The sequence below is a fragment of the Pyrgilauda ruficollis genome, unplaced genomic scaffold, assembly GCF_017590135.1.
Source record: "Pyrgilauda ruficollis isolate IOZ18807 unplaced genomic scaffold, ASM1759013v1 scaffold23, whole genome shotgun sequence".
NCBI classification, from domain to species: Eukaryota; Metazoa; Chordata; class Aves; order Passeriformes; family Passeridae; genus Pyrgilauda; species Pyrgilauda ruficollis.
Window position 1 is genome coordinate 3,028,192 of NW_024522539.1, and position 19,618 is coordinate 3,047,809.

At 43.2% G+C, this 19,618-nt stretch overlaps 1 protein-coding gene across 2 annotated transcripts in view; it reads left to right on the forward strand.

Moving 5' to 3' along the window:
• The window catches only part of IGF1R (insulin like growth factor 1 receptor), a 165,653-nt gene that overhangs the window by 78,472 nt on the left and 67,563 nt on the right, over positions 1 to 19,618 (forward strand). The window lies entirely within an intron of this gene.

Below are 19,618 nucleotides of genomic sequence, written 5' to 3' on the forward strand. Positions count from 1 at the left end.
CTCTCTGAAGTAAAGCCTTGAGGGTTGAGTAAGCTGAGATGACTTGAGAGGCTTGTGGGCTACAAAAGGCTGGCTCACAACAACTGGATGAGGCTTCAGGTTGCTACAGAAGATGTCTGCAGATGATGGTTTTTTGATGATGATACAGATAATGGACTATAGTGCAGAAATAAGTTTTCGTGTGAAGAGTTGGGTACTTCTGGCATAGTTTAGACATGGGAGTTGCCCCTTCAAGACCCAGCTAATGGAAAACTTTTGAGCAGTAGAACCAGGCAGACTTGGCTGTTCTTCCACCCAGACTGCACAATCTTATTTCCATTTGTTTTTCCTGAGAGTCAACCAAACCAACATGTTGTTTCTGTGTGAGTGTAGGCTGCAGACATGTTTAGTATGACCCCACCAAAGTGGTGCAGAGGCATCCACAAAATCCTGCTCTAAATGTGTTGGGAAACGTGTTTGGGACAGTTTTTCTTAAGTTTTCTATAAACAAGGAAGATACTGGAATACTTTGGGTATCTCTTCTGGAAGGACCTTGTCAGTCTCTCTCTGCAATTCTGTATCAATTATTTTGGTAGGATGCTCAGCAAAGTACACACTAAAATATTTCGTGAGATTGTTGGCTTATCATGTTTACTTCAGGAGATATCCTTGACGCTGGAACTCGTGATCTCTTGTGGACCTGGCTTATAAAAGAAATCACATTTTGGGAGGTGGATGGTTTGTGGGTTGTCGTCAGCGATATCACCACTTGTAAATTCTCGACAAGCTAATTTTTAAAAAATATTTGGAAATGTGCAAAGCCTGTCAGTGTGCCAGTTTGTTTAGAACTGTGCAAGAAGGTGTAGGAAAGAGCTCATCTTGCACCACATGAGTGAGCTCTTCCTGTGGAGGTTAAGTAAGCGGACTCTGAACTCGGCGGATCAAAGGCAGGCGCGCTTCGCCAAGGAGGAACTTTAGAGGTTTAGCTCCAGGCAGCGTTCAGTGGTTGCCCTCCAATTCTGAGCCCTCTGCTAATAAAACTCGGTTCTCCTTCCCTGAGCTTTACCTAGTTGCACATTAGGGACTAGGACTTGGGAAGGGAAGTGGGGAGGGATGTGTTTGTGGCTTTGCAGTTTCAGACATGTTCTTTGGGGGTTTTATGTGCTATTTAATGAAACTGAGCTGAAACAAAGAAGGAAAATACCTCTTAGTTTCCTCATATTAACATATTATTAAACAAACAAGCCCCTAACAATTGTCAGTTATTTTTGGTATGTGGAAAATATATATTATTTTATTTTGTGGTTATCTTTTCTTGAAATTAAATTCATCTGTTGCCAATGTTAGGCTGAAAGGAGATGGGGAAATCCCGAATTTTTCAGTCTTTATATTTAGCATGAGCTAAGCTTCTGTTCTGTGCTTGTTAGGTGATTTCCATTTGAGCAGCTCGAACATAAGAAAATTAAAGACTGGAAGTGAGCCCATGGGGTATACTGATGGACTATTCCCATTCTTCCAAGAGAAGCCACATGGAGACAGCCAAGGCTGGCTGCATGCAGAATTCTCTGTAGGTACATGGAGCTGTGACTTTTTTTCAGGTTAAAATCCTGCACAAACTACAGGCTTGGATACACTTGTCAGTTCACACATTTGAGAAGAAACTCTGTCCTGCTGCATCTTGGCTGCATCTGGTTTTAAAACGTCCCTGTGATCTCCACGGGAATTCTTTTTCCTGTAGGATACACCCTTAGTGCAGTGCTTCCAGAGCAGTTGGGTGTTTTGAACCCAAAGAACACGTTATCTCTATCTCTGCCTGTCTCACTGATTTCTTTCCTTGCAGAGCTTTTCTTGCATGACGTAAATTTGCCTTTGCTTATTTATGTCTGGAGCAGAAACTTTTTATCTGTGGTTCATGAGCAGTGGGCTGATAAATAAGGTGATACTGTGTGATGTTATTACAGATTGTTCTGGGCTTTAGTTGATTCTAAGCTACTGCAGGAATTTTTTAATTGCCACTGACCTGAGCACTTTTTAAACAAATTAAAAAACAAACCCCAACCCCACCACCAAAGCAAAACATTGCCCTTCTGTGTTTTTGTGTGCTGGAATCTTTGCCTTGGAGGTAATTAAAAATATAGCTGTTCTCCTTAATGGGATTTCTACACAGCTGTATTTTTTACCAAGCAAGTCTGTGTGCAGCTGGTTGAACAGAAACACAACAAACATGAGAAATGGCTGGTGTTGTACTTAGGTTTTTAAATACATGTGTGTGTTATATATTTATTTAAGAGCAGATCCTGCAGAGCAGCTTGAGCTGTACAGAGTAGCCTGGAGAGCTTTTTGAAGTGACCTTGGGAAGGGCAGGTGCAGTTATGGGGTGCAGGTTTGGCTGGTACATCTCTGCCCTCTGGCCATGCAGATGTACAGACCATGTTGTGATTGCCAAGGGAGATGCAGTGGGGCAGGTTATTATTTGCTTGTGTGTTTTGTTTCTTTTTATTTTATTTAGTTCTTTGTTTTGTTTCTGTTTTTTAGACTACTGTAGCATGACTCCGTGCCCCTGTGTCTCCAACAAATAAAAAAGATGGGCTTGGATGTAGGTCAGAACTGTAATTCCTTACCATTGGGGATGACTTGTTTTGAAACTGGCCCCATCTATGATAACCTTGCAGTTTGTCCTTCTCAAATCATAACTCTGTACTGGGGACTTGACATCTCATGGCCAGAGATGAAAGTCTTTTATCATAATTTGAGCACCCTGACTTCACTGAAAGACGAAACTCCACAAAGCAGACTCAGGGGAAGGGTGGTACAAAGTGCCTTGGCAGCCTTGGGTTGTACAGTTTATGTAGTTTTTCAGTACAGTTTTAGGTGTTTGCTCCTCTAAGGTGGTTTTGAAGGAGTCCTGTTTAGCAATAAATGGATTTTCTTTTTTCCAGCAGTTCATGGCAGTTTTGTGTCCCTTGTATGTCTCTTTCCTCCACAGTCTAAGCACAAGCAGCTCACAGCTGGGCAGCCTTGCCTCTGTGTGTGTTGCTATCACTGCTGTGGGGATGCAAAATACCTTCACACTTCACTTCTCCAGGTACAGCTTCAGACCTATTCAGTTTTTCTTATGTAGTAATTCTGACCTCTGGATCAAGACATGCTTTTTTTCTCTTGCCTTTGCTCACTGCCATTTTTCAGGTAGCTACTGAGGTACCTCCACCTCTGGAGCTGACAACCACGGGGGCCCAGGCATAGAAGCTGTGGGTGCCTGACCTCCTCCCTGGGTGGAATAGGACAAACAGGTTAGACAGTGTTTGTCAGCAGTGCTTTTACCAGGGCCGTGAGGCTGGGAATGTAAAGAGAAATGCAGGATCACCAACCTTCACCTTAAAGGCAATGCATTGCCTCTGAAAGGCTTGCCTTGTAGCCTGGGAAATTTAAGCAAAACAAAAAAGCAACGATTGTGGTGGTAGCAGAGAAGGTTATTGACCAGCGATATTTTGGTTGCTTGGCAGGACTTGGGAGACTGTGTCTGCTGCTTCTCAGAAAACACAGAGCTCTGAAGTGCAACCTTGGAAAACAACAAAAAACCCAGCAAAATCCCCCAACCAAGCAGCCCCACCACAGAAGCAGCCTTTGTTCAGCCTTGGGTGTTTGCAGGTGCTGTGTTCCTGCTGCAGGGCTGAGCTGCTGCAGGCTTGCTCCCATGGATTCTGTGCAGGGTGAGGAGCCCAGGCTGGTGGCCAGGTCGTGTTCAGAGTCTCTCTTTACTGGGCTGGCCTGCTGAAACAGAGACCAGTAAATACAAAACTAAATATTATGTGTTGAGCCCTTGATGATGCTGCTGTTCATAAATAGGGAACCAAGTAACAGCACGTGGAAGTTGTCTCTGGGTTTCTTCTAACGTACTGGAGTACTGAATGTACCCTATCAAGTTATTACATGCTGCTTTCTTTCCATTGCCATCTGTTATCTCTCTTCTGGTCCTTATCTTTAACTCTGCAAATCCTCTTAGAATTTTCTTGAAAATACTGAGAGGGGAAGCTGGCTCTGAGGTAATGCTTTTATTCATAGGGTATTTGTTTTTGTTTGCACCACCCTCTTTATTTCATCCTGCTATCTTTTTATGTATTTTGATGTGCAAGACTAGTGATCTAACTTGTTGATTCCAGTAATATCATGTCATGTAATTTAAGAAGGAAGCACTGGAAAGCCTAAGTTATGTAAGCTTGTCCCTCAAAGTAAAAAAGAAATAGTATTAGATGCCTTTTCAATCCGACGAACACCCAGTGTATAAGCAATTTATTTTCATAGTCACAGAAGCTTTTCCTTCCCAATCTCAAATTTTAGAAACCCTGAGAGTGGGCTCCTGCTACATGTAGTGCCTTATGTTTACTGTTGTTGCAGGGATTTAGTTCATTTGGAAGGTCAGTGTGAGTTCCCAAGGATTCTCTCTGTGTGTGATATTGATGTTCCTCTGTGTTTTAATATTCTCACACTAAAGTCTTCTGATCTAATGAATAAGGGGGAATAAAAGGAAAACGGGCAATAAGATGCTGATGATGTTTATGGCATTTGGGGTGTGAAAGCAAGGAGAGTGTACGTGAAGAGCTTTTGGTTATGTGCTTGGATTTTTTTTTTAGGATAAGAGAACTACTATCTTGAAATGCTGCAAGTCCTTATGGCTGCAGAGCTGCTTTGGAGTATTGAGAAGTTTCAAAACAGGGTAACAGAAGGATTGTTCTGTTTGTGAGGGTGGGAAAGGCCTTTCCCCCCTTCTCTCTGTAAGTCAGAATCCTTTGGTTTTCTCGCTCTCAAAATGAAGGCAGTCACAAGCGATAGCTGAATATGATACTGTTTGTTCCGTTTGTATAAATTCTGCTTTGAGTTGAGTTCTGGCAGCTTTGCTGAGTGGGAAGCTGATATGTTTGGCCTCTGTAATGGCTGTGTGGGCTGTCATTAGGAGGTGTTTTGCAGAAGTTGCTGTATCTTACCTTCTCACTTCATTACAAAGCTTCAACATGCGATCTGCCCTCTCCCAGCTGGCACTGAATTTGTGGGTCTGAAGTGGTTTGGAAATCCTTGGGTTGCCAGGCTTGCACAGAGCAGAGCTCGTGCTGCAGATCGGGTGGGAGCTGCTGCGCTGCCTTTCTGCTTCTGTACCATGAGTATTTTTACTAGCAAGGTACCTGCCTTGCTGTGGAATTATGGAATACTACCTTGCATTGCAAAGCAGGGTTTCCACCTTCAGATGAGCCTAAGCACATGATCCTAACCTAGGATAATAGTATATCTTGTTGTCAGAAGCAAAATGGGATGGACTGGGAAAAAAACCAATAAGGGAAAGATGAAGTACCCCAGATCTCTGCATGAGGGGCTGTGCTTGATTGAGGATGGTGAGAAACTCCTTGCTTTGTTAAGTAAATGGCTCATCCTACAAGATCACAGAAATAAATTATGCCAACAAATAAGCTTTTTGAAAGTCAAACTAAAAAATGAAGTTACAGAGGGAAATTTATTTTTCTGGCAATTTGTGCATGTGACTTAATCGGCACACTTCATGGAGACCCCAACATTGGTCATGTGGGTATGTAGGAGACTCTTGACAATGCTGGCAATGCTGCACCACATGTAAAGAAGGCAAATGTAGTTCCTACATTCTCCAGAAAAACACGGGAGATTTCCCTCTAAATTATCTCTGTGTGTGGAGGAATTTTAACTTGCATAGCCATTAAATTCTCTTTAGAGTTTAGGCAAACATTCATTGTGGAGCCTTACAAAACATCAAGGCAGAAATGAGAAGAACAGCTAGCAGATAAGCATTGCAAATGCTCAGATACTTATCTGAATCTTTTTGGTTTAGAAATTGGGTTTGGGAATCTTGAGAGAGCCTGTTCTCACGATAAGGTGCCTTGTAAAGCCCAGGCTCCCACTAGTCAAGAATAGCACAGGTTTAGCCTTTCATTTAAAGGACTGAATCCCAGTCCTGAACTGAGGTGGTGTAAGATGTGCCTCACATCTAAATATTAGTTTGGCTCTCAAGGTGAAAGTTTTTGGGAAGTACGAAATTTGGTATTAGAAACAAATGTTTGTTAACTAACTGCTTCTCTTAAACTTCTTATGTTTTTCAAAGTGTAATACATGTGTTTTACAAAGTGTTTGCAAAGTGTAAAAAAGCAATAGGAATAGGTATAAATGTCCTTTACTGGTGCTTGGCTCTGGTGATCCACACAAGGTCTGGATCTCCCAAGCCCTCACTAAACCAAAATGTACCAATAATTGACCATCTCCCAAAATCATCCATGGTCTGAGAGGAGGGATTTACTGAGCCCAGACTGGAGACTGTCAGGACAGAGGCTGGTTGAAGTAGGTTGTGGAATGAGCTTCTAAAGCAGTTTTGGACTAACTTGATTTATACTCAGGATTTTCACTCTCTAGTGTATACATGATGTTACCGTGTCTCTCAAATACATTTCCACATGTTTGAACTTCAGTCAGAACCTTCTGTCACCTGAGAAGAGGGAAACACAGAACCACTGTAACCCCAGACCAGATATGTATTGTGGAAGTGTTAGTTGATGGGTGGTGGCTTAAATCTCTCTGCGAATTATCAGCAATGAGTCTGGAGGTAAAAACAGGTACCTCTGTGTAGAAAGGTGGGGCAAATACTTCTGACTAAAAAAATAAAGGTGTTTCATTAATTTTATTCTTTCTTACATGCCTTAGTGAAGTTTGGTTGGGTCTCTGTTAGTTTACTTGGGAAGTGCTGATGCCCTGAGGTGGACAGGCAGAGGCTGAAGGGGCTCCAAAGTGCAGAGGAGCCAGTGCTGCCCTGCCAGGCCGGGGCTGGCAGAGGTGAAGTCACACAGCTCTGATTTGGGACAGGGAGGGACCCTTCAGATGTTCAGGTGTGTTCTGTGGCTGTCACGTGGCTTAAAGAAATTCTCCTTTTGCAGAAAAGGAGAACATTGTTCAAACACACTCCCGTGCCTTGAAGCACGTTTCTAAAAGCATGACCACGTAAGGTCAATGATAAGGTGATTTTTCTCCATTAGCTCGTCCCCATTTTCTCTTTATGCCTCTTTATGCCTTAGCCTATGGAAAAACAGGCAGTGTCTCCATCTCTAGATGCACCTTGGATAGTTTTTTGACTATACATTTTCCTTCTATATTCTGTGTGGTTCTTCTTTTCCTGCCAGTTTTGCAGCAGGTGTTTTGCATAAATTTGTCATAAATTTGGTTTACTTTCTGTGGCCAGCACCTGTCCCTTGTTTTCTGTGCACCTGACGTGGTGGGTGTTTTGAAGTGTGGTTCAGATCATTTTACCTGCACTGATGCATTTATTGACGTCTTTTTGCTGCACTTCAAAACGCAAACAAAACAACCTGATTTATTGCAAACTTGGCACAACTACCTGTGCTCTTGCAACTGGCCAAGTGTCCTCCACTTGTTTCTGTTGTAAAGCAGAGTCTGTTTGGTCTCACAGCTGCCTTCATGCTATTATAGTTGGTTTACACAGAATAATATACTAGGTTATATATAAACAACCTTACAGTAAACATGTGGCTTTGGGGAGATGACAGTGCCGAGGTGGTACAAATACAGGCTGCTCTGCTAAGGAGAATTAATGCATATTTTGGGCAGGCAGGGTTGGGCACTCCTGTTACTCTGGCTTTTCCCAGCCTGAGTACTTCCTCATGCAGGTGATAAAAATATATATATATAATTTTTTTGAGCGTGCTTATCTCCGAGGTGGGGCAGGCACCTTCAGTCATCTGTTTGGAAGAAATGTTTTGCACAGAGCTTAGGACAGGCAAAGCTGTTGCTGGTTTGGGTTCCGGGCTGGCACAGGAAAGGGGAGCAGTGCCTGCCACGGCTGCCTGGGGACTGGGGAGCACTGGGGCTCCTTGGATGTTGCCAGGGCCAGGTGATTTTACAGTTCTGAATGTGAAGGAGGAAGGTGAATCAGTGCGGGAATCACAGCGCTCCGCTTTCCCAGTTGGAATGGGCGACTCTTTCAAAACACCTTATAGGCAGGAAAGGTCTTTTGATTGTTTTCTTTTAATATCCCTCAGACAGCTTGACCTGAGACCCAGCCAGAGGCTGGACTCCTTTGGTGGCACTCGATGGGCCAGGGGAGCAGTGTGACCAGTGGGTGCAGCCCTTGTTTGTCCCTGGTCACCCCTGGCTGTCACCAGCACCCCCAAATCCCTCCCCAGTGTCCCCTCCTGGGGAAAAAAAGTGATGTTGCTTCATGTGAGGTCTGTGTCAGGGCCAGAGGGGCTTCATAACTTGTGTTTGTTTGCTTTTGCTGCCTGTTGTTGTGTGTGTGCAGCGGCAGCCTCCGATGGCCGGTCCCAGCGAGGGCCAGCAGGGAAGGGAAGGAGTAGGAAGGGAGTAGGAAGGGAGCAAGGCTGGCGGAGCAGGAGCCAGAGGCCCCAAGCCCTGAAAGCCAGCCTTTGTGTCCCCCTCCCCCCGGGCCCTGCCTGGGGCAAAACATTACACAATCCAGCTATTGTCTGCTTGGAAAAGTCTACGGCATCCTATTGCAATTATTTATGAAAGGAAATATTTGATGTTTTTGTGGAAGGTGGGTGGGGGAAGCTGAGTTTACCTCTCTTCTTGTTTGCAGCTTAGTATTTCTTGCTTTTGTTCTTCCTGTCCAGTTGTTCCAAATTTTTTTTTCTGAGCAGCAGAGAGTGCCCATGCCTGCAGTCTGTGCTGCAGGGAAAGTCCTGCTGTGAAAACAGCCTCCCCCCACCTCCAATTCTACAGAATTTCATTCAGTGTTATAAATAAAAGATACCCACAAGTTCCTTCTTGGGATTTGGTTCATGTCCTTCACGTTTTGTCTAGTATGTTTTTTATATGTGGCAGCATTTGGAGGTGTTAGATTTTCCTTAGTTTTCCCTGGAAGTGTAGGCGTAGTGAGAGAAGGAAGGAGCTAGGGAGGATCCAGAAGCTGATCTTGATGGAGAGACTCAAAATAAATGGCATCACTTGAACCCATTTTTCTCAGCTTGAGCCCTCTCTGCAGGTGACATAGAAGGCATTGCAAGTGTAGTTTCTTGCTTATAAATGCAAGCCTTTCCACATTTGCAAAAAAGAACTACACTAGAAAATCCTAAAAGCAAAAAATAAATGTGCAACAGGTGTAATACCTCACACTTTGTGCCAGTACTGTACAAAATAAATCTCAGAACCATTTTCTTAAAAAATGTTGTCTTATGCTTGTTTAAATTGAGCTTCAGAAACTGTTTTAGGTGACCAGTGGTTGCTATAGAAGGATTTCTAAAAGAAATCCACCTGAGACTGATGCTCGTCAGTCTTATTTCATCATCTGGGAGCTTGCTTTCTTTTTATGTTTGGGGACCTATTTCACTGGATTTGGGAACTTCCATGCTTGCTGGCTTTGATTCATCTGTAGAAACTGTCTCATGATGCCTTGTCTTGCATGGTCTTACCACTGGCTTGTGATGGAAGGATCCTCTTGCAGTGGTGACTCTTCCAGTCCTCCTCCTGGGACATTTTTGGGCTGAAACTTCTGGTTGGTTGGTTGAAGGAATGTTAGGAAGGCTCATTGAGCCTTCCTAACATTCCTTCAACATTCCTAGCCTGTGGTGGTTAGGGGGAAAAGTCTGGAACTTTCAGTCTCATAGCCAAAATCAGGGTGAGGAGAACTCAACTTCATAATTCTTTGAAAAAGCTGTATCAGACCAGCCAGTAAACATTCTCCTTCTGCCAAAGGAGCTAAAGAAGTGCCATTTCCCTGGAAACTAGGACAGTTCCACAAAGCCATCCCTGCTCCAGGGTATGCTCAGGTGCAGTGTTGGGCACTCTTGCTGAGTTGTGTGGAGGAAGAATGAGCATTCCTGTGAGTGATGAGAATGCCCTGCTTTGTGCAAAACAGATTGCTTGGAGTTCTAGAGCATTCTAGAAAGTGTGTGATAAATAAAGAGGTTGTTACATGTCCTGCTTACTGCAGTCTGTTTTGCTGAAGTCAGGGAAAGCTCTCTGAGCCAGAGGGCTCAATGTGGTGCTCCAAGCATGACCTGCTCCCTTGTGATGGTAGCAGAGAGCAGATCTGTCTTCCAGCAGCTCTCTGTGCCTGCTGCAGAGCAGACTGTGCTGCAACTCTTACCTGTGTTGTCCCTGATGCACGGGGACTTCACCCTGTTAACCCAGCTCCACACGTGTTGAGGAGACCAAATTCTGCATTTTCAAGTCTTTTCTCACATGGCAGGAAGAAAACTTTGATCACTGACATCATGGTTGGTGGAAAATACCCTTGTGAAATCCCATATTCCAAACCACACATGGTAAACAAAAGAAAATCTCATTCTGTATTTCCTTAATTTCACCAGTGGTTTTCCCTCATCTTATTGCTGTCTAGGAGCTGAAGCCAGAAGAGTTTTATAGCATTTTTATTTCATTTGCACATAAAAGCATTCAGTTTCCTTGGGTCTAAAGAGGGCTGAATTACTGTCCTGGTAAAACATGCCAAGGTAGGAATGTCATGAATGAGTATTTTAAGGTTGCTGGGGGGGGGGGGGGGGGGGGGGGGAATGGGGGATGCACTACCACAAGGAAGCAGTATATATTAAATTTAAATTAAGATACAGCCTTAAAAGTAGTTCAGGAGTTTGGGAGATTGGTTTTATTTTAAAAACTAACACGTTGATTTAATGTTCTGAAATACTGATGTTCTCTTAATACAGGAGAAATAGTGGCATCATAAAGTGTAGAATTGATGTAGAGTAGTGATGCTGTACGTGAATGAAGCTACATTGGCTTGAATTTATACAGTGCTTTGTGGTAGGGCCTGTCATGCACAAGGAGCTTTTCTTGGTAGGCTGTGTTGGGACAGCAGTGCAGCCTGTCTGAGCTGTACTCTGCCTGTCCATATCCCTGGGAATGGGTCAGAGGCTCAGGATTTGTAGGATGGCTGTCCTTCAGGTTGTGTTCTTTTCATGGGATAGTGTGGGTTGTGGGATACACCCTTCAAATGCACGCTGCTGGGAGTGAGCAGAAAATACATTTTGTAGATGAACTCGTTTAGAGAGCATGATCATGTTTAATTGATTTTGTGTAAATTGCTCATAACATGTTTTTCAGATGCAGGCTCTGCAGGTACCTTTGGATCCAGGAGCAGGCAGGTGCAGTACACCGTGCCTGAGAGCAGTCACTCAAGCTTAGCATTGACTTAGGTGTTTTTGTACTTGCTGGAAACTGATCTTTTGCCTGATTGATCTGTGTTTGTGTGCACATGAATAATTCACAGATATATGCGTTTGGATATACTCACACACATCCTGGTGTGTGCTGAACAGAAAACATATTGGGTAGTAGGTACCCACAGGCAGAGCAACCCTTTCTTCAGTTTATTTTCCCAAAGCATTGTTGTAGACCAGCTATATTTTCCTACTCTTGTATGTGCTATAAAATAATATTTTTCAAGATGGGGAAAATATCAAGTTACTTCCATTCTGTGCTTTTACAAAAATCACTTGAGAAATTAACATTCTTGTGTATCAGGTTACAGACGTCTGAGTTCAGAAGGGGCGAGCGTGTAAGGGGAAGCAGGATGTGAGCTTGGAACAAAGGCAGCCTCGTGTTGTGGAGGGGCAAACAGGGATGATACTGCTTTGTGGTGGATCCCTTATGGGTACTAACAAAAGAATCCACAATATCCATATTGTGGATGAGCAGTCTTTGCACTGTTTCCATGCACGCTGTTACATCCATGTGCAATTCCGCCTGTGTGCATGGGTGTTGTTAACTCTGCTCTTGCGTTGCATGTGGTTTCCATTTGCCATTCTCCAGGTCTTTTTCTGCAACAAATTTCTTAAGGATTTTGCTTTAACTCTTGCTGTAAGCCCATGACCCCTGGTTGGCCTCCCAGCACCGTCGCCTTTCCCAGCTCCAGAACAACCAGAGGGGCCTGTTCTCCTCCGGCTGTTCCGGACTCCGAGGTGGGGACGGCGGCTCGGACACGCTGCCTCGCTCCCATCGGCTCCCAGGAGCTGTGTGAGGTCCGGAGGTCCCTGAAAGGGGGAAGCTGAAATGCAAACATGAGGCTGAATACTAAAATGATGTCAGTGGCAGCCAATCCGGAGGGCTGATGTCACACGCCTGGCAGCACCAGCAGCCCCCTCTCGCCACTTGTCCCTTGCCGGGAACTGCTGAGGAGCAAACCTGCTGAAGTTCATTATTTCAGAGTTAAGTGCACATAAAACACAATCCATCACTCCTGCAGTTCATGAGATTCCAAAGTTTCCCAAGACTGTAGAGCTGGGTGGGAGCTCTTCCATGGAGCACATGACAAGCAGGCAAAGTGATTTTCTTTGTTTTTTTTTTTCTTTACAGCACTTGCTGTTCTTGTGTGTGCTGGGTAGGATACATGTGTTTGCTACTTTGGATGTGTACTGTACACCATTATTAGTAATTAAATTTATTTTGTGTTATATAGTTAAGTCTTATTTTATATTAGCAAATCCCACAGATAAGCTCTAAATTGCTCACATTTTCTGTCTGTCCTATCCACTCAGCAGAGGCTGTGTTGGATCTTGGTGGTTCAAGCTGTTGGAGGCTGTAAGAGTTGTTTATTATTTCTGAGTGAAATATAATAGTTTTTCAAACCAGAGAGCTGAGGGACCCTTTCTGATATTCAAAACAATGACTGTATCTACAGTTTGAGGTAGATTTAAAAGAAATAAATTATTTTACTCTATGAGGTCATTGTTGATGCCAGGAAAGAAAGATATGAGCAGACAGATCTAGAACAAAAAATCTAGTTTTAAAGGATAGACAAGGACCTCTATTATAATTTGTAGTACTTCCTTCTTTTATTTTAATGTTTTTCTTCAGAAGCATAATGGTGAGGAAGAGGATGGAAGGAAGTCTGTAAGTTTTGTTACATAGACTTTATCTGCATTTAGGATAAGGAGAAGTAGTGTCAGAGGGCTCTGATGGTTTTAGATTTTCAGGGATGGATAATCTTCTCCAGATCTACTGGAATTTCTTTCCTAATGTAGTCTACACTGGATTTCCCATGACATGTGCAAGAGATGTTTGATCATCTTCAGGGACAGCCATGTGACCCAGTTTGGGGTGCCTGAAACTCTTGCTGGAATGAGAGCCAAGGCTTGGGCAAGGTGGTGTTAAGCGTGTTTGGGATCCCTTCTGTGGGGCTTGAGAAGAGAGCAGCTGTGTTGTCCTTATAGACTGAGAAAGGGTCAGATTAAAGCTGCTGGTTCCTCCTGAGTTGGAGCTGCTGCAGGCAGGGAGTGAAGCAGAGGAGCAGCCCGAGTGTCCTGTACAAACTGTTCAGATCATAACCCAAATTAAAGGTTTTTGTTTTCAGAGTGTGTTATAAAAGTGATTTAATGTTTTGTAATTGTTTTCTTGGGGGGAAAAAAAGAGAGAAATTTATGTAAGCTTCAGTTAAAGATGTAGCTACTGTAATTCATCTCTGAAGGAGCTGGAATACTTTTTAAATGCATTCAGCAGTCTAAGATAGCTGTATTATTGAGAAACCACACTGGAGCTATAAATCAAAAGGCATCTCTGAATTTATTTTCTTCATTGCCAGGTGTATGGAGAACTGCACCATTAGGCCAACAGGAAAAAAGATTTAAGATTTCAGTCCTTCTCACAGTCTTATTCTTTTCTGGTAAAGAATCCTGCTGTAATGACAAGCACTGACATAAAAATAAGATGTTTTAGAAAAATAATTAAAATAACATGAGACATTTAAGTTCATCTTGAGTGGTTTAGCAGCATTGATGCTGAGCTTAGGAAGATGCTTCTCATATTTTACAGCAATCAGTATGCTCCAAAACAGCAGAAGAGACTGTAAAATATTCCAGCTGATGGATGCCTGTTGGTATGGACTCTTGTATGTGCATGGAGAATACAGAGTGTGGATTCCATGAAAATGGAATGAGCCAAGGGCATGTGAAGAGATTCACATGAGATCAGCAGAGGAAGATGCTCCCAGAGGAACCATCACCACTGCTGTTCACACGTTTCCTTTGCTCGTGGCAAACCTGGGTTGGTGCTTCAGGGCTTCTGTAAGCAGGGAGGTGAAGCCCAAGCAGATCCTTGTCCCCTTTAAACAGGGAAGTTACAACTTCCTGTACTGGGCAGCCACTTGTTATAGGCCATTGTTGAAAACCAGCAACTAATTCTTTTTTTCAATCTCAATTTATAGGACATCTATCATATGTGGTTTCCTAGAGGAGCATTTGTTAGTTGAGAGCAAACCCAGTAAAACTTAAGTGCTTCCATTAATAGCCTGTTTAATTCTGGAAAAGCCTTACATAGCTGAGTTGAAAACTGATGACTAGACATAAAGATCCTTTTCCTACCTGCAGCTGGCACTCACATTAGAAATGGTAAATTTTGTATTGTAACAAAAACTGAAGATGTTTGTGTGGCTGAGTTTGCCAGCAGAATGACCATAGAATAGGTTATTTGGTAAAGTGTGATATAAAAATGCAGCAGCCTGCATGGCCCAAGCACAATCAGTAAGTGTAGGTGTATCCTTGTTCCTTCTGCAGCTGTAAACAGGGCACAGTTGGGATTGTTTATGGTAATAGAAATAATAACCTGACACAGGAGATTGCTTATCCCTGAAGTAAACCTGGTGGAATGGCAACATGCTGAACTTGTACCCAACTGCTGAGGTCCTTTAATACAGTTTTACATTCCTAAGGTGGATTTGTGAGCCGTGTGAATTGGGTAGTGCACAGCAGTGCTCTAAGTCTGTGTTAAGTTCTAGACTGGCCTTTTGGGTCCCATGTCAGGAATTTCTGAACTGTTGCTGGTGTGTTTGACTTGTGCTGGCTTACTTGGTAGCCTGGTTCTCTCCTAGTAGCTGGGTGTGGTGATTGGTGAGGATTTCCCACTGCAGCACCAGGGCTCGGGGATGTGGTGCTAACTCAGCTGGTGGTGGAGATGACTCCAGTTTTGTCAGATGGCTTGGACATTCTTCCCTCTCCACCCTCTGCCCTTCCCCTTGAGCAGCCCCTTCTTTGCCAGCAGGATGCTTTGATAGAAGAACTGAAGTAGTGGTGAGATTTTTCTCCTCTTGAAACCCAGACTGGCATTTAAGAGGCTGAATAAAGGAGCTGGGGGTCGAACTGTAGGCGGTTGGTTAGAAAATGTTGGCTGGCACTGCTGGAGGAGTTGAAATCATACAGCTTCCCTTTCCATCAGAGCCTTCTATTGCATGAACTTTAATTTTATATGTCAGTTATTTGACCAAAGCTGCATTCTGAGGTTGGACTCACTTTGAGTAAGCTGATACTAAATTTAAATTGATAGACAGAGTTACCCAGAGGGCTTGGATCTCTTTTTGCTCTTTGTTCTCTCCTTCCTCTTTCCCACTTCTCTGTTATTGGTGGCTGAAGTGACATCCCTGGAGATGTCTCCGTGGAGCTGCCCAGCCCAAGCACCTGAGTGCTGCCAGGATGGCTCTGCCTCCTTGGATTCCAAAGGGTTGGAAAGAGCAGTGAGCAGGATTCTGGTGTTGCACTTTGGGATTCTTGCCTGTAGAGGGATGGTGGCTGCTTTAATTCAGTTTGTTTCTCTAGGAAGTAGACTGAAGAATATTGGAGTGATTTTGTCCCAAGAGAGCATCGTCCTAGTGACTCCAGGCTGTTTTGGAACATTTTGTGGCTTTTAAACCTTATAACATGTACCAATTATAACCCAAAAAGAGGGTGGCTGTATTGGCATTAGTCTATTGGAAATTTTTTCCTGGATATGATCAAGCTGGAGACCAAAACCATTTCAAATGGACAAGAAATGACATCAGGCCATTTACGATCTTAGCATGGCTCAGTGAAGTTCAGTGTTGGTACTCTGTTTTCACCACCCTTTTTGGTGGAAAAATAGGTGTTTCTTGTTTTAATATGAGCTTTTGGTAATTTTGCACTGTTGAGACTTGTAGTCATTTCATTTCTGACTGCACCTTCAGGGAAAAACAGTCACAGCTGATACCCTTCTTCCACATCCAAATGAATCTTCGAGGTACTAACAAAATACCGTAGAAAACCATTTAACTAGAATAAAAGTTTATGGAAGCAGTGAACTAAAAAAGCGAGTGAGTGATCTGTACTCAGGATTTCCTAATGCATTTATACATGGGCCTTCATCAGCATGATCTGCCCTGGAATGATGGATTCTCACTCTGAGCCTGCTAATTGTGGAGTAAAATATGCTTTTATAAACTCAAATGGGAGTGTAGAATCTTGTGGTCAGTTTTGGATTGGAGAGATTCTTGTCTTGCAGAACTGTCCTGTTGTACAGATTTTAGTAGCAGTACACAGGATGCAGTGGGGCATCAGGAGAGTTGCTTGAATTAAAGGGATAAATTGTACATTCTAGCTTCCATGTAGAGGTACTCACAGTGTACAAGTCCACCTTATTTATGCAAATCTACCACGAACATTTGAAATTCATGAGTGGTCACATGGTGCAGGAGTGGTTTTTTATTTGGAAATAATAACTTCAGATTTCTCTGAAATGTCACACGTGTTATGCCTTAGTTTAGACAGAATCTTTTAGATCAAGTTGTGAACTGTTGAGGAAAATCAGTTATTAATGGGAACACAAAAAGGTAACACCAGTGGAGTGAGCAGTGGATGTGAAATGTCTCTCTGGAGAGAAATGCAGCATCTCAAGGTAGAAAAACATTTTTTTAAAGAAGGCACTATTTCAAAGGCTGAGGGTTTTTGAAAACAATTTGGTGCCAAAAGCTTAACCTGTTTTTCATAAACACAGTTGCTGGTTAGAGCCAAAACAAACAATTAAGGTCCTTAAATGAACCGAAGTGAGGAATCATAGCTGTCCCAGCAGACTGCTAAAAATTGTTGAGTGTGGCTTCATGTGAGCCAGGGAGGACAGTCAGGAGCAGGGACCTGGGGATGGGCTGGGTTTCCTGGTCACTTCTTCCTTGGTGCTGCTTTTCTTGGAGGTGTACAGGAAAGATGGGAGTGAGGAATGGAGCTGGTCATGCCCTAACCTAGAAACCAAGCTGGCTGTACCTTGACAGAAGAGCAAAGCCAGTACAGACCGTGGGGCACGTGAGCCAAAGGGGTTCCTGTGCTGAGTATTTTTATTCATTATCTTTGCTCTCTCTCCTTTTTGCCTCCTGGAGCCCCTCCTGCTGAAGGTTTCATTTATGTAGTGCAGTACCTGCGCCTCTGCCTGGCTGGGCTGACACCACTGAGCTCTGGAAATGGAAAGTGTCCCCACTTCCATGGCCTTTGGGGCTGAGCAGCTCTCTGGGGGGATGGATGCCTCTGAGGGGCTGAGGGAACTCGTGCACACACAGGGTCATCAGGACAGGCAGGAGGAGCTGGACGTGTCTTCACTTTGAGTATGCAGTGGCTGCAAGATGCAATCACAACATGTTATTTTCAGTAGTTTTAAAAGCAACCCTCCCATACCACCTTCCAGAATATTATTATTATTATTATTACAGATTGTGTGGGGTGGGTGTAGAGCATTGGGAAGGCTCTGGTATCTGTGGGGATATTGGGCAAGGCTGTCTATGTTTTTGCTTTGATTTTCTTTTTTAACTGTATTTATAAAGACCTACAGGAGAAATTCATGTGTCCTACTTGGCTGTCAAATTGCATATACTGGTTGAGAGATGCACTGCATAGTCTTCAAATGGCCTCAGCTGTCCAAAAACCCGGAATTTCTGGAGAGATACCATTGTTAACCATCACAGCAATTGAATTTTATCTGTTTTTTGAACATTTCTGCTTGGACATTAGTTCCAGTCTATTCTAAAAGGCAGAGAGCTGAACTATAAGCAAGATCACTTTCTTGTGGACAAATATTCTTATTTTGATAGACACTGTGTAGTGGCAGTATTTCACTTCACCTGTGTGTTCCTTCCCTGGCAGGTTAGAGAAGCTGGCAGGGAGAGTTAAGCTCTAGAAAGCTGTAAGAATGCAGTTCTCTCATATGTTCCTTTATAATCACAACTGTGGAAAGGACAGGCAGAGGTGAGGATTATTCACAACCATAAAACGAAATGGAGTTTGAAGTTAATTTTAAATTTACCTACATAAACAAACCACGGGTGGTACATTTTTGTTCCTCCTTTTAACTGTGTCTGTGATGGAAGTGTCCAACGGTGCATTATTTATGAGCTGTTGTAGATATTGGACTTCTGCATGACATCCTCATCTCATAAATGCTTTCATGGAGAAAGAAGAATAGCTGGTGTGTCTCATTTTGCAGTCCAACTCCACAGCCATACCCTGGCTATGTGAGGGACTGTGGGGCAGCCTTTGGCAGTCCAGAGATTTTTGCCAAGTGAACTTGCAGGAAGTACTCAGAGAGATCAGCTGGATGTGTGCTCAGTTCGCTATAAACAAAATATTTGTCCTTAAGCATAAACCAAAAAGGAAATGAAGCAAAGAGATACTAATAATCCTCCTTAAAAACTGTAAGTAACAATGTCAGTGTTAATTCTGTATTTAAAAAAAAATCATCTCTGCATGTTAAAATGCTTTTCTGGTGAATGCAGAGTTTTTTTCCAAGGCAATAGAATTCCTGTCTCCTACAGAGATACTTGCTGGTTGTTGGAATTGCATGGCGTTTGCATTTTTAACATTTCCTCAAATTTAGGAGCTAAATCACAGCTTCAGGACCTACGTATCACTGGAGAAATTGCTTGAAGAGAGCAGGTAAAGGTTCCACAGATGGTGGAACAGGAACACTCTTAAACAGGATTTGAGCAGTGCTGCCCAAGCGCTGCACACTGCCAGTGCCTGGCTCCTGCTGAGCAAGAGTGAGGAATTCTGGCCTGATCCACAGGTGGGTCATAGAGCTTCCCTTAGCTGGAGGTGGCCATGGCCCTGGTGAGCTGCAAGTTTGTGTTAAAACTCAAACCGTGAATTTAGTCAGGTGAAAGAACTTGTGGCCTGGGACTGGGACTTCAGCTAACGTGGGAACTCTGCTGACACACTTCTAGTGTTGGGCTTTTCTGTGTGTATATTCTTACCAAACATCAACAAGACTTTTTTTGGTTAAACCAATAAGGACTCTGCTTTTTAAAATGTTCCCTATTGCAACAGCCAAGTGATAGAACCTTTTTTAATAGTTTCAGTGAGAAGTCAGATGTCAGAACTATGTAGAGCAGTGATTTAGTAAAGTACTTAAAACTAAAGGAGAATAAACCTTGATTAGTGGAGATAAATCTCAGATACTTAAAGGCACTTGGACAGAGCTTTTAACTAGCTGTTGCATGAGTAAATACTGTGCAGGCAGAAGCTGAAATTAATATCAATGTGAATGACATGTTGGGCAGCTTCTGCAGTGCAGAATCACAAAATACCCTGTTTCTTCTCTTGTCACCCCAAACCAACAGATGTTGCCCTGGTTGCAGGGGTAGAGCCCTGTGAGGAACAGAGGGATATTTGGCAGAGCACAAACAAATTCTTTAAATACTTGAGAACTTTTTTAGAAAGCAGCTTTGAATCTTTGTTATCGCTTTGTTGCTGAAATAAATGTTAGGCTCCTTAGCAGGCACAAACAAATCATGAGCCTAATGCTGGACTTTGTGCAGCCATGGCTGCAGTAGATGGGGATTCTTTTCCCTCTCCAAAGGAAGGGCTTCTCTCTTTGT